The following is a 13,851-nucleotide window of genomic DNA, read 5'->3' on the forward strand; positions in this document are numbered from 1 at the left end:
GTCACTTAGAAGCGTGACAACAAATGTTCTCTTAATCAAAACATGATGGATTCCAGCGCACTTATAGAAGTTCAGTTTCATTACACAAAAGGGCCTTTCATTGAGAGATTGGATTATAATGTAGCGGAGAGGACTTCCTCGTTATATCTGATTTACATGCCTTTGTTTACGCTAAGCTAAGTAGAGGTAGAAAAGGTCACTCCAGTGATTTTTGCATTTTTGCACGTCAGAAAAAGTTGATTTGAAATGCCAATGTTCCCCCTCCAAAAATTCTCCTTTTGTCTTTTTTTCTTTTTTCAAAGAGTTAATAAACTGAAATTTCATCACTGTGGCACAAAAAATTCCTTCTGTCAGCAGGGGATCGTGAATCATGAGAGAGAGCATGTGACATCATCTGGTATGTCAGGACGCTACCCTAAATACATAGATTTATTTCTTATATCAGTTTACTTTGATGTGGACGGACCTGCCTGTACATTCATGGATCTGAACCCCCTAGTGGTCTGTGGAGGGACTGCATTTATTCCTACCTTCACGTTGGGCTCGACCTGGGAGTCGGAGACGACCCTTTGATCTGCATTTTGGAAGAATGTTATCGCATCCTGACGAGCTCAGAGTAAAGCTGTGTTCTATATATGAAGTTTGTACAACAATAGCCTCAACTTTGAAGGTTCGCTGGAGGGATTGTGTTGCATCAGGGTTCGCTGTTGTCTCCCGACGTGCCTGTGTAAGGCAGACCAGGCACCAGAGCTTTTACGTGCCTTCGGGCCATGCTGCACGATTTTCCCAGCATAGAAATGAGAATAACAAATATCCGAAGGTGTGGTGTCTGAACAGATGTTACTAATTGCGGCGCGCTTATTTCTTTGGCACGTTGCTCGGATCCCTGGCACAAAGCAGCAGCCTAATTTAACATGATAAACTCAGTTGTTACGCTGCCAATCCGACCGAGTGTAAACACTGGGGGGGGGGAGTTGGATGGCTTGGTGCATTCCCAATCCTGATCTGGTCTGTTCCTGAAGGGGGGGGTGATGGTGTGTGTGAGTATGTGTGTGTGGTAGTAAGATAATCTCTGGTTTGATTTGTCTGTTTGGTTCTAATATGTAATTAATTAATTAAGAGGACTGTTGCGGTGACCACACAAACCAACATTTGACTTTTGAGAATCATAATCTAATGATGGAGACGTGCAGGAACTAATTGAGGGTGTTAACATCCCGATGTTGCCCCCTCCCGGACTTATTGATAACATGTCTATTGTGCTGCCCATTGATCATGGACAATGAAGTCAATACTATAATGACCCGACGACCCGTCGCCTGACATCGTGGGGGAAATCAAACACAATGACCTGATTTACATGAAGCTGCTGTTCAGCAGTGTTAGATGGTTTGCATCGAAACGCATCTGTTAAATCTGCTATCAGGTTGTTTTAAATTCAAACTGTACTTTTATTTATTTTTGAATCCCAAGCTTCAGTGAAGTGGGCCCCCAAGGTTTTTGCCACTGCCCCACTGCCCCAAGTTGTGCCTTCACATCGTTCAGCTCCTTCATTTATAGTAATATGGGCTCTTTTTTTTTTAAATATATTTTTATCCCGTTTTTTTTCCCATTTTTACCACCCTGTGCTCCTACCTAAGTGACAGTCCTGGGCATTGCCATCCTCTACCAACCCCAGGAGGGCCCTGCACTGAGCTCAGGTCTCCTTAACCTGAGGAGTGAGATGCAGGCCGCATCTTTTCACCAGACAGGGTGGGGCTTCTCCGGCCGGACGTAGCGCGTGGAAGGATCACGTTATTCCGGCCGGATCCTCCCCACCCCATCTGGCGCCCCGGTTGGCCAGAGGGGGCATGTGTAGCCCAGGACTGTTGCATGTTTTTGTGAGGGTATCTCACATTAGCTACCCAAGGGAACACGGGGAGAACATGCAAACTCCACACAGAAAGGCCCTTTCGCCAACCCCACCCATGGTGTGGGCACTGAAGTCATGGGGGAACTAACACGCACTTCAGCGCCCACAGCGTCCCCCGGCGGGAATCGAACCCAGGACCTTCTTGCTGTGAGACCGCTGAACTACCAGCTGCGCCACCGTGCCCCCATCTGGGCTCTTTTTATTGCATTCACCTCGTGTGAATGATTTTCAGCCATCATTGCTGGATTTCCTGGTGAAATAAGTCCTTATTAAAGGGATCCTATAATCATTAAAAAAAAAACTCTTCAGGCTGCATGAGCTCTCAGGGCTGCCGGTCTAAAGACACCTTTTAATGTTTCATTGATGACGCAGAGTTCCAGGTATTTCAGTTTCCATTGGCAGGTAGGCTTTTCCGTAGTAAACACAGGCTGTGCACAGATGTCTGTCTGCCCTCAGCTGAAAGCGACTGTACTGTTGCTGTTGCTCGGCTTCTCCAGTGTTTCCTACCCTTCCCTTCCGGGCCTCAGTCCTGGACTGAAACATGGACCACGGACTAGAGCTGGACACAAGTACTTAACATGTTTGGACAGTTTTTCCTCATGGACATTGGGTTTACAATGAACGTGTAAATCACAGTTGTGCAGTGAAGTTTGGGCCACACTTGGTAAGTTAGTTGTAATTGCCTTGTTTTTACTCAACGTGGCCGTCCAGAGCAGGTATTAGGTAGTTGGGTGGAATTCCCTTGTTTCGGGGGATCTCTCATGATGAAGACTCTCTGCCTCGCTGGTTGGGTCTTTTCTATTGATGTGGGCCGCATCATGGGCTGGTGCTTACTAGGAATGCCGTTCACGATATACCGTCAAAAAAGAATTTTCATCTCACGGTAAAAACGAAAAATTCCCATTGATGACGTTTTTGTGTAAAAATGATTTATGGTTCTGCGTTAAATCAACGCACAACGGGAAGGAAGGAAGGAAGGAAGGAAGGAAGGAAGGAAGGAAGGAAGGAAGGAAGGAAGGAAGGAAGGAAGGAAGGAAGGAAGGAAGGAAGGAAGGAAGGAAGGAAGGAAGGAAGGAAGGAAGGAAGGAAGGAAGGAAGGAAGGAAGGAAGGAAGGAAGGAAGGAAGGAAGGAAGGAAGGAAGGAAGGAAGGAAGGAAGGAAGGAAGGAAGGAAGGAAAGGAGAAAACAAGGAAATAATGTACGAGAAAAGGAGGAAGGAAGGGAGGAAGGAAGGAAGGAAGGAAGGAAGGAAGGAGATGAGAAATGCGTATCTGACTCATTACAGTTTTGCAGTACAGGTGTTACTCATTTAATTGGTTTTTATTAATTCCATTTAATTGGTGTAGTATTTAGTATCTTTTAGAGCAGTGTTTTGGGGGCTCCAAAGACTGAATGTGGTGATAGATTTATAGTTACAAAGGTGGAGTTGAATTGGTATTTTTTTTAATCGTCATTTTTATGGTTATCAGGATAAATGCCAGAAATTATCGTGATACATTTTTTAGTCCATACCGCCCATCCCTAGTGCTAACCCTTTCATGGACGTCTGCCACTGCGATGCCACTGCAGTTTTGTTGTTCCTGGAGATGGCGTTGGCGAGGTCTCGTGTCCATTGGGCGCAGAACATTGGTGTTATGTGATGCCTTTTTCAGTACCAGCCATGGGGGGGGGTCTATTTACATCCCATTACCCTGCCATTGAGACTACACCTTTGGTGGTTTGAATGAGAACATCCTTTTTATTGTCCAGGCTTTTGTTTCCTTAGTGTACCTTCTCAGGTGAGTAACCAGAGCTGTGTTTTTGTTTGGGGGTCTTTAGCGCCTCGGGTGTAAAGAACCTGTAATATTTCTTTGGAAGTATGTCTTTCATTACAACTTTCTGTTTCTGTAGCTGCTTTACTGCTTAACTAGGTCTTAACTTCCAGCCTTCTTGTCCAAGTAGGATACAGTTTATTATGGCCTGTGGCGCTATAGTGGAGCCAAGCATCCGTAGGATAAATGTTGCTGTGGTGTACATCACCTTATTGATCTCGGTGGTTCAGGAAGGTACGAGATCAAAGGTTGCACTTGTATCTTCAAGACTTTCAGAAGGTACTTCATCACTTAACCACAAATCTTGTCAGGAGTGCTTAATTAGGCCCGAAGACCAACCGGAGAGGCTCCTCTGGGACAATGGGTTCTTCAGCTTGATCTGTCATTTCTCTGAGTTTCAGACTTTCTTTGGAGAGTTTCTCTCATTTCTGCAGAGCAAACTTGTGCCCTCCCCGTTTTAACTTGTGCTTTATCACGTGATGGCTCCTTAAATGCATCATACGTTTGTTTGTATTACGATCTTGCATTCAAGTGCATTTGATTAGCAGTGCTGGCGTGTTTTTGCCCTTTTTTAGTCCTATGAAAGTAGTTGGCATGTTCTTGGATTTTTCTCATGATGCATCTGCATTTTGCCTTTTATTTATACATTTTCTTGAAATAGATACCACACTTTAATGTATTTATTAAAGATTTAGTATAAACCCAATTAGTTTTTATTGTGCCTCAGATTTGAGAGAGTGTGTACTTGATTAACGTGACTGTATCTGATTTGAAAAATATGTCTTATTTGCCATGGTGATGACGTTTCTTGTTCCAGTAGTAATCTGACATGATTCTACATAATTTAGTTCCCCCGTGTATTTCTTAAGCCCCCAGTGAGTCACTGGTTTTGGCCAGGATACGTGTCACCAGTTGAATCACTGCATTTTTTCCCCCCAACAAATCAAAAGCTCTTAGTTACTGGGAATCTGTTTTCACCGTCACAGCAGTAGCCATAAAAGCTTAAAGGAATCTGGGTCCAAGACAGTCCCTCTAACCTGAGCGACGGCTCCTGATGGTTATCAGGTTTTCTGCTGGTGCACCGGTGTCAAAAGACAAGTTCAACGGAGGGTACGGCCTCTGCGCTTCTCCAAAAGCTGATGGCATCTACTAGTGTTTTTATATTGAATACGCTCCAGACTCGGAGATAATCATCAGCAGACTGTTTTTACAACCTTATGAGCAACAGTATGTTGCAGGTCAACTTTAATCCTGAATAAATCTCCGAAGGGAACAAACATTAGAGCAAAGACTACGATCCCATTCTTCTCCATAAGTCCCCCTGGCTTCAAACGTGTCTCCACATAGCTCAGCTCAATGCGGCACCTTCAGTCTCGGTCAAAGTAAATTTTACCACTCGAGGCATCGCAACAAAACAAGACCCGACAAATCCAGCCAAATGGGCAAGAGTACAGGCTGCCGGATGAACTGGTGGGAGCTTACATATTTTACAGCCTTCACAACCGGCAGGTTGCATAAGATAAAATCCGGTTTTAACAAGATTTTGTCTTTGTTAAGGCATCATTCCTCGACAGTGACTTATATTTAGAAGCAAAGTGATACAAGAAGGAAGTGGTGGGCTGTGTAGCTCCAAACACCTGCAACCTAAACTTGGAAACATTGCAAAGACAGAGAAAGATACGGGTTTCATTTACATCCCTGTTCTTTAGAAAGTTGTTGGAGCTGTGAAATTCAAACTGCAAAATGTTTTAAAGTCATTAGGTAAAATGTTAAGTTTAACTTAGAAAACATGCGTCACTCTTTCTCTGTAGTTTGGGCTTTTTCTGTTTCGGACATCAGGAGCATCAGAAACAAAACATTTCCTGTCCCACTGCAGGGGCTTTGTTGAGTCAGCTAAAGTGATGCGTCTGTATTTATGTACCTTATTTAATTATATGTTTAAAACTAACACTGCTGAACTTTTTCACTGTCCAGAATAAAAATGGCCTGACATGTTTGTCATTGGATTTATTACCACAGGGTTAGGGTTAGGTTGTGATTCCTGAATTAAATGCTTATATATATATATATATATATATATATATATATATATATATATATATATATATATATATATATATATATATATATATATATATATATATATCAGTGTTTCCCCTACCATTATATAGGCCTGGCGGGGCCGCCAGGCCAACGAGACCCCCCGCCAGGCCTAAAAAAAAAAATCAATGATCATTTACGTTTAGGAGTCTCTGCAGCTGTTCTGCAACGGGAGTCAACCTGCTTCGTTCCTAGTAACGCTGCTGAGAGCGCAGGCATATTATTATATATTATGGGATATATAGAGTTTGTAGCTAGCCAAAAAAAAAAAGAAAAAATATCGCGGGCGACAGACAACATGATATAAAGAAATGTTTCTGCCAGGTCCGTGTGTTTGTGTTTGCATGAGACGCTGCAGGGAAGCATGGAGGAAAAAACAGCGCACCAGGCGTCCGCGGGGTCCTAGCGCCAGCCATGTATGAGCCTGAACCGGTCCGACTGGTGACCCAGTAAAAAACAACGCATTTAAACATCTGGCTGGGATCCCAAATTGGTTAATAACTATAAATACAGCCCTTAGTTGTACCACACTCCCCATGGTACATTTCCAATTTGTTGTTTAGCTTACATTTTTGTTCTGATTGAGCTTCTTTTTTTGGTAAGCAATAATGACTAGACCCTCCAGAAAAACGCGGGCAAAAATCCTTGATTCTGCGGGCTAAAATCATTGATTATGCGGGCTAAAAGCATTGATTATGCGATTAAATGTGCGGGTTTTTTATGTGCTTTTATGCGGTGAAATTGCGGAATATGCTGGAAGTTGCGGAATATGCGGGAAGTCGTGGAATATGCGGAAAGTTGCAAAATATGCAAAATATGCAGGAAGTTGCGGATTCGGCGCTGAGCTCTTCCCTCTTCGCTCGCCGCTACTCATCATCATCATCATCATCGTTTAGGCTATTAGTCAGACTCGAGGTCCATGATAAAAACATACAACACTCATAAGAACACAGATTAAAAGAATGCTGATTGTACTGAGGGAATCCTTGTTAGTTTCTTGTCCTCCGTTTAGTAATATGCTTAATTCAGCGGGCTGTCTCGTCTGATCTGAGGTCGTAGACGAAAAAAAAAAGGAGAGCGCAGGTGGAGAGGGGCGGTGGCGGCCCGGAGGCCGGTCCCCGCCTGGTCTCTCCCCTCCAGCCCGCGGCTCGGTGCTCGGGTGATTGCCGGGCGCACCGGCGCGGTGAGGGGACGACCCAGAGCGTCGTCACCCCACGCGTCCGCCGCCAAGGTCCCCAAGTGGATGGAAACGTGCGCAGCGTGCGCAGTGGTACGCGGTCAGCGCGGATCCTGAGTCCACCGGCAGCCGCGCCCACCGTGCAAGCTGGGGGCTCGGCGGAGACGGCACTCTCTTTTTCCTCTCACCCCCGCGGGTGAGAGCTGCTGTTTGGGGAGGTGGCGGCTTCTGCGAGGGATGCGGAGGTCCCCGGGCGGGTCCCGCACGTCGCGACCGCGCGTCCCGAGATGTCACTCACAACACACAACCCTTTTCCAAACTTTATGCGAAAATGTGCGGCTATTGTGAAATCAAGCGAGCCCCGCATAATCCCCGCATAAACCCCGCATAATCGCATATTTAGCGCGGACATATGCAATTATCGCGGGAAATATGCGCCCTTTTAGGAATAAATCTATCCCCGCGTAATCTGCGCCATTTGGCTGATTATGCAATGAATTCTGCGATCGCGTAATCGCGTTTTTCTGGAGGGCCTAAATGACGAAAATAACACAGACAATAGATTGTCTTTCCACTAGAACCACTAAAGGTAAATTTTTTCCCCAGTCAAATGCATGTAACTCTGTTATAACAAAACGGGAAAAAAAATCTTCTACAATGTTTAAATTATTTATAACTGATATAATCTCAATTGTGAATAGGGATGTTTTGTGGCATATGCCGTCAGCACAAGCAGCCCGTTAAAAGAGGACCATCCCAGAGGGTTTTCATAGAGATCCCTCTGAAATATCTAGAAAAGATGCTCAATGCTCATATGGGTCAGACCTTTCAGGCCCATGACACTTTGGTTAAAGATTAGACTAAATCTTATTATTTCATTGAAGTGATATCATTCAGCAATATAGGCCTACAATGATTTTTAATGTAAAACTTTGTTATATTGCTACATGTCCAATATGCCGTCCCACGCGCCTCGTCTGTTTAGGATTTTTTCGGTGGTACCACCGGGCCTGAAAAAAATTCTAGGGGAAACACTGTATATATATATATATATATATATATACAGGACTGTCTCAGAAAATTAGAATATTGTGATTTTCTGTAATGCAATTACAAAAACAAAAATGTCATACATTCTGGATTCATTACAAATCAACTGAAATATTGCAAGCCTTTTATTATTTTAATATTGCTGATTATGGTTTACAGTTTAAGAAAACTCAAATATCCTATCTCAAAAAATTAGAATATTCTGGGAATCTTAATCTTAAACTGTAAGCCATAATCAGCAATATTAAAATAATAAAAGGCTTGCAATATTTCAGTTCATTTCATGTTTTTTTTATTGCATTACAGAAAATAAAGAACTTTATCACAATATTCAAATTTTCTGAGACAGTCCTGTATACTACCAAATTGCTTTAGGATGAACCTTACAATGTTGTTTAAATATTTTGTGGATTAAAGTGCTTTGTTGGGATGAATCGAAACTCTCGACTCTTTAAAACAGGAAGGGGCGTGGCTCGTCAACGACACATAACCCTTATTTTAAAGTTGAGTAAATTTCCTGAGTTTTAATAAATGATCCGTGACTTGTTTTTTCCGTAATAACTCACAGGTGCGATGAAAGAGCTCACTTCCCATCCACGTCTTTTAAACTCAAAGAAACCGGTTTCAGGAGGTGGAGTCCCCTCTCTCTCTACTCCACCTGCCTCTTTTGTGGAAAAGGGCTCTTTTGAAAGTTTTGTGAAGTTGATAAATAGGAGCAGACGGTAGGATTCTTCCCTGTTCTGGTTCTGTGATGTCACAGTTCCCTGCATTTTTGAATAGGACATGTCAGACGCAAGCCACCTCCAACACAGCTACAAAGCTGTGTTATGCCTGATTTATTTGGTTATTTATTTATCTCTTGTTCAAGGTTAGTGAACTTAGCATTGTGTGTCTCAGCAGAAATATAATACTCTTGAGCTCCATGCAGTGACTTTATTCACAATATTCTTAATAGGGCTGGGCGATATGGACCAAAAGTCATATCTCGATATTTTCTAGCTGAATGGCGATACTCGATATATCTCGATATTTTTTCTGTGCCATAATTGGGGTTTCCCCCAAAGCATTATAGCATAGCATCTCTGTTAGCTTCATTTTTTTCTGAGGCAAACCCTTAAAAAAACAGTCAGTTTTAATACAAAGCCTCGTGCCAAATGTCACACAGGTTCCTTTATTAACAGAGGTCTGCACAATATCAAAATGTATAAAACAAATGAAATAAAAATAAACTGCCTGCATATATAGAATAAAAATGCTTCCTGAATAAAATAAAACAAATATCCCTTTCCTGCATAACAATTAAATTAAAATACACTGTGCAATTAATACAATGTAGACAGTAACAGGCAGACTTTTCCACTGAGGTTGACAGTTGTGCAAATAACAAAACATTTGTGCAAATCTCAAATAAAACATGTAAACAGATATTGCATCTCTTTGAGCAAATCTCAAATGATAAGTCAACTACTGTACATTTTACAGATTTTGTGCCAGTAATATATTTGTTACTGCATGAATAGAGAGAGAAACTACTTACACATCTACTGCAGCTGTACTAAATGTTGTTCTGCTTTCACAGTTCCCTGAACCACTGCCAAACAGAGCCACATACCACCACAATTAATCGGGAAAAAGACAGAAAGTCTGCTCTGGCACTGAGCCAGTTGTAGTTTTATCACACAGACCTCAATCCTTAAGTCAGTTGTGGGACAAAAGATCTTTTTTTTTTCTTTTAAACCTTCATAACCTACATTTGGTTGTCGTGATTTGTAATTGTTGCAAAAACATGACTTTTTTTGTACTACTCTAATCTGAGTGGAACTGTTTCTAAGTGAATTTCCTCTTCCAGGTTGGGACGAATCCCCATGGGAGCCAGAGTCAGGTTGGACATGAACGGAGAAGTGCAGTGATCTCTCAAAGGTAGGAAACTCACCTCCTCTCCGTCACGGTGTTACATGAGCAAAAAGTAAACTCATTTTAGCCAAGTCTAAGCTCTTTTTTTCTCCCTCTGGTTTTCATTAAAACCTATGTAATTTCATCACTCCACTTGAATGGCACAATGGCCCGTGGGATCGGAGTTTTCTCCTACTGCAGTGTCAAGTCCACTTCCCCCCCGGCCACATCCCGCCACACTCAGCAGCTATTTAAAGTGACTGTGGCTGCTCCCTGCTACTCTTTCCTGTGCCAAACCAGAAGCTCTGGCCATGCAAACGGAGGCCTCCCCACTGTGATCTTCAGCTGTTTTTGCCTTCACAAAAGGGCTATGTTTTTCTTTTCGCTGACCTTGGTTACATAAACCACCATCTGATCTCCGTCTTCCTCCATTCTCCGAGCGATCCTCCCTAATCCACTCCTCTGCCCGGGCTGCTTCTCACAGAAGTCCAGAATCTTGATTACATTGTGAAATTGGAGTCAGGACTATATATTCCCAGGCTGGGGACTTAGTCGGAGGATGAGGCGGACGCAAAATAGCAGGGGAGCTGTTGCTGCTGGTGTGGGTGGGCGGCCGGCGCAGGTCCGGTCCTAACCTCCGCTGGCGGGCCGGCGCCCAGCCAGCTGCTCCTGCAGGACGGAGGAGCCGTCACTAGTTACCCCGCTGAAGTGTCACGCAGAAAAACACATAATTATTCTGTTTTGAGCTTCATACAGGTAAAAATAACACCCTAACTCTCTGAGGGTACAGGATGTCCGCAGATTCCTGTTGGTCAGAACAAAGTGTTTTTCTTGCATAAACTGGATAAATCTTGAGCTTTGGCCCAGAGGGAACTCCAACTACGGGCATGTCACTCTCCTTGGACTCATTCATATGCCTGTGTGTCATTTCTCTTACTATGATGTAGTAGTATTATTAGGGACCGAGCACCAGCAAGGCTTGTGTGAAGCCCTATTGAAATCGGTACGATTATTATTATTCTTTATCCGAAAACAATTGCGTTTTTGAGGCGCATAACTTACTCGAAAAGTTGTGAAACTTGGCACGCACGTCCCATGTGGCGAAAAATTACATATTCTAATAGTGTCAAAAAGGGGCGTGGCCTAATGGCTCAACAGCGCCCCCTAGAAAACTTTGTGCCTCAAGCCCCACAATACGGTTTGACGTACATGCACGAAAATTGGTACACACCTGTATCATGTCGCAACTTGAAGAAAAGTCTCCTGGCGCCATGGCCGAAACCGAACAGGAAGTCGGCCATTTTGAATTAATCGTGTCATTTTGGCGCAATTTTATGCCATTTTCACGTGTCGTACTTTAACGAACTCCTCCTAGCAGGATCGTCCGTTTGACATAAAACTCGCTCAGGAGACACAAAAGACGTTAACGATGAAAAGTTATCAAAATCGTGAATTTTCGTGAAATGGCCTGGCCGTGGCACCGCGTCAAACTTCAACGCTAAACAGGAAGTGATACTAGTAGCTGATTGGCTGATATGTAATTCTGCCATAACTTTTGAATGATTTGACATAAAGAGTCATGGGTGGTGTCATCGGACTCGGTATTGAGTCATTTACCTTCATTGGCCTGAATTAGCCCCGCCTCTTCTTCTGATTGGTTGTCCCTATTTTCTGCTATAACTTTTGAATGGTTTGACATAGAGAGTCGTGGGTGGTGTCATCAGACTTGGATTTGAGCCCTTGACCATAATTGTTTAAAATTGCACACGGGAAGTTCCGTTTATCGCCGCTTGCAGCTTTAATTATTATTGTTATTATTCTTGTTGGTATTATTGTGTATCATTTCTCTAACATGACAGAGTTCTTGTATGCAGTTCTTTAAACATAAGATATTGGGATGACTTGAACTTACTTTGTTTTCATGTCGACGTGGAAATTTGTTAGCTGGTTTTAGGATCAGGTTCAAGGTTTAAGTTCGAGATCAGATTTTATTCGACTTTGGCGTATTTCTTTGGGAGGTTGATCTGCTTCTCTACAGCGACGCGTGTTAATTTTCCACGGTAGCACGGTATCTTATCGGCTTATGTAGGACTTCTCATCGGATTGTTTCATTCATATACTTTGTTCAGGAAAAAAAAAAAAAGTTTTTTTTTGGATAATTCATACGAGAAAGTGTTTATAAACACAGACTTTGGTTTATTTTGTATTTCCTGTTTCGCTCCTCCCTTAAAAACAAATTCTTCTTTACCAAATGTCCTAATTTTAACCTTGTGTGAGTGAGTGTGTGTGTGTGTGTGTGTGTGTGTGTGTGTGTGTGTGTGTGTGTGTGTGTGTGTGTGTGTGTGTGTGTGTGTGTGTGTGTGTGTGTGTGTGTGTGTGTGTGTGTGTGTGTGTGTGTGTGTGTGTGTGTGTGTGTGTGTGTGTGTGTGTGTATGTATATATGTGTATACCGGTATGTATATGTGTATGTGTGTATATATATATATATATATATATATAGGGGGGTGGGGCAGGGGGGGTGTTGAGGGGTGGCATCTGCTGCAAATCTGAAATGAAACACATGAAAACACAGAACAGGCACACAAGCCTTTGAAATTTGCAAGAGAGAAAACAAACAAACAAATGCATGAGAACACGAGAACAGGCAGAGACACAAACAGCAACCGTTCCAGGTCTCTAACACTAAATCAAGACTAGGCTACTGCGATTATCCGTCCCCCAAAACTGCAGAATGAGTATGTAGGTGAGTGAGCAGGTGTGTATGTCTGTGTAACAGTGTGTGTGCAAAAAAACACACAAAATGTCCTAATTTAAGATTTAAGCTGATTCTGATTTCCAATTTTTCTGACATCCTGAACTGAGCGCAGATGCTCCGTTAACTGGCTCTCAGGTGTAATATAATGCATATTTTTAGACCCTACTTGGCTCAATCAATCGATTGATCGATCGATCGATCGATCGATCGATCAACATTTCTCCATATGTTTGTAAAAAAAAACACTGTTATTGGACAGATGAACTGCAGATCCTTATTTTATATATTTTCTTGATCAGCTACCAATATACAAAAGTGCTCAGATACAAAAAAAAAACGTGTACAAACCTGCATCTTAGAATAAAGATGTAAAATAAAGCAGTGTGTTATTTATATTTGAAGAAAATCAATCTCAGGGAAAAATAAGGAAATTACATTTTTTCTTTTCTACATTTTTGAAACAGCCTTCTACAAAGTTCTAAAGTATAAATGTGCAGGAAGAGGCTTTTTTTGTTGATTTTGAATCCCGTTTGTCACAATTTAACATTCCATCATCGTCTAAACAGATTAAACACTTGATGTTCACTTGTCCCCCTCACATGACCTGATCTGTCATCTTGCTCTAAATGATGAAAGATGAAGTTTACTAATTCAAATGTCATCTTATTGAGGAGAGAATGTATCAGATCTGAGGAGATCAGCACGGTGCAGTCGGGTCTTCATGAGGACGTTTGTTTGATGAACGTCTCAAAACGCTGTTACGTGTGGGCGGGGCTTATACAGCTGTCTTACTAGAGACGCACGCATTACAGTCTTTGTTGCTTTAAGCTTCCTTAAAGCTCTGTCAGCGATTTGATTATGGCGACAAATCGATGATCATCTGCGTGGCGTTCATTAACTTGACCAGCAGGAAGTGCTGATGATAATCAGGATGACGGCAGAGCCAGCAGGGGATGTGCTTTGGCGCCTTGTCAGGTTGATCATGTGGAGCTTTGTAAAGTTTGTTTTTGCTCTTTTTCTTGCTCCATTTGTCTTGAGATTAATTACTTATGATGATGTTTGATTTTTGGCTGAAAGAAACGTATAAATGTGCACATCTTTGACCTTGATCTCTTGTTGATTCTGAAAGGATTAAAGGTGTCATAAAGTAGAT

At 42.5% G+C, this 13,851-nt stretch overlaps 1 protein-coding gene across 2 annotated transcripts in view; it reads left to right on the plus strand.

Moving 5' to 3' along the window:
- LOC133448969 (plexin-B1-like) overlaps positions 1 to 13,851 on the plus strand; it is a 127,324-nt gene that overhangs the window by 15,437 nt on the left and 98,036 nt on the right. For both annotated transcript variants that reach the window (XM_061728007.1, XM_061728009.1), the window contains exon 2: positions 9,900 to 9,970. The gene's annotated coding sequence lies outside the window, so the exon portion shown is untranslated. The remainder of the gene's footprint in view (positions 1 to 9,899; positions 9,971 to 13,851) is intronic.

The sequence above is a fragment of the Cololabis saira genome, chromosome 8 (assembly GCF_033807715.1).
Source record: "Cololabis saira isolate AMF1-May2022 chromosome 8, fColSai1.1, whole genome shotgun sequence".
Taxonomy (NCBI): Eukaryota; Metazoa; Chordata; class Actinopteri; order Beloniformes; family Belonidae; genus Cololabis; species Cololabis saira.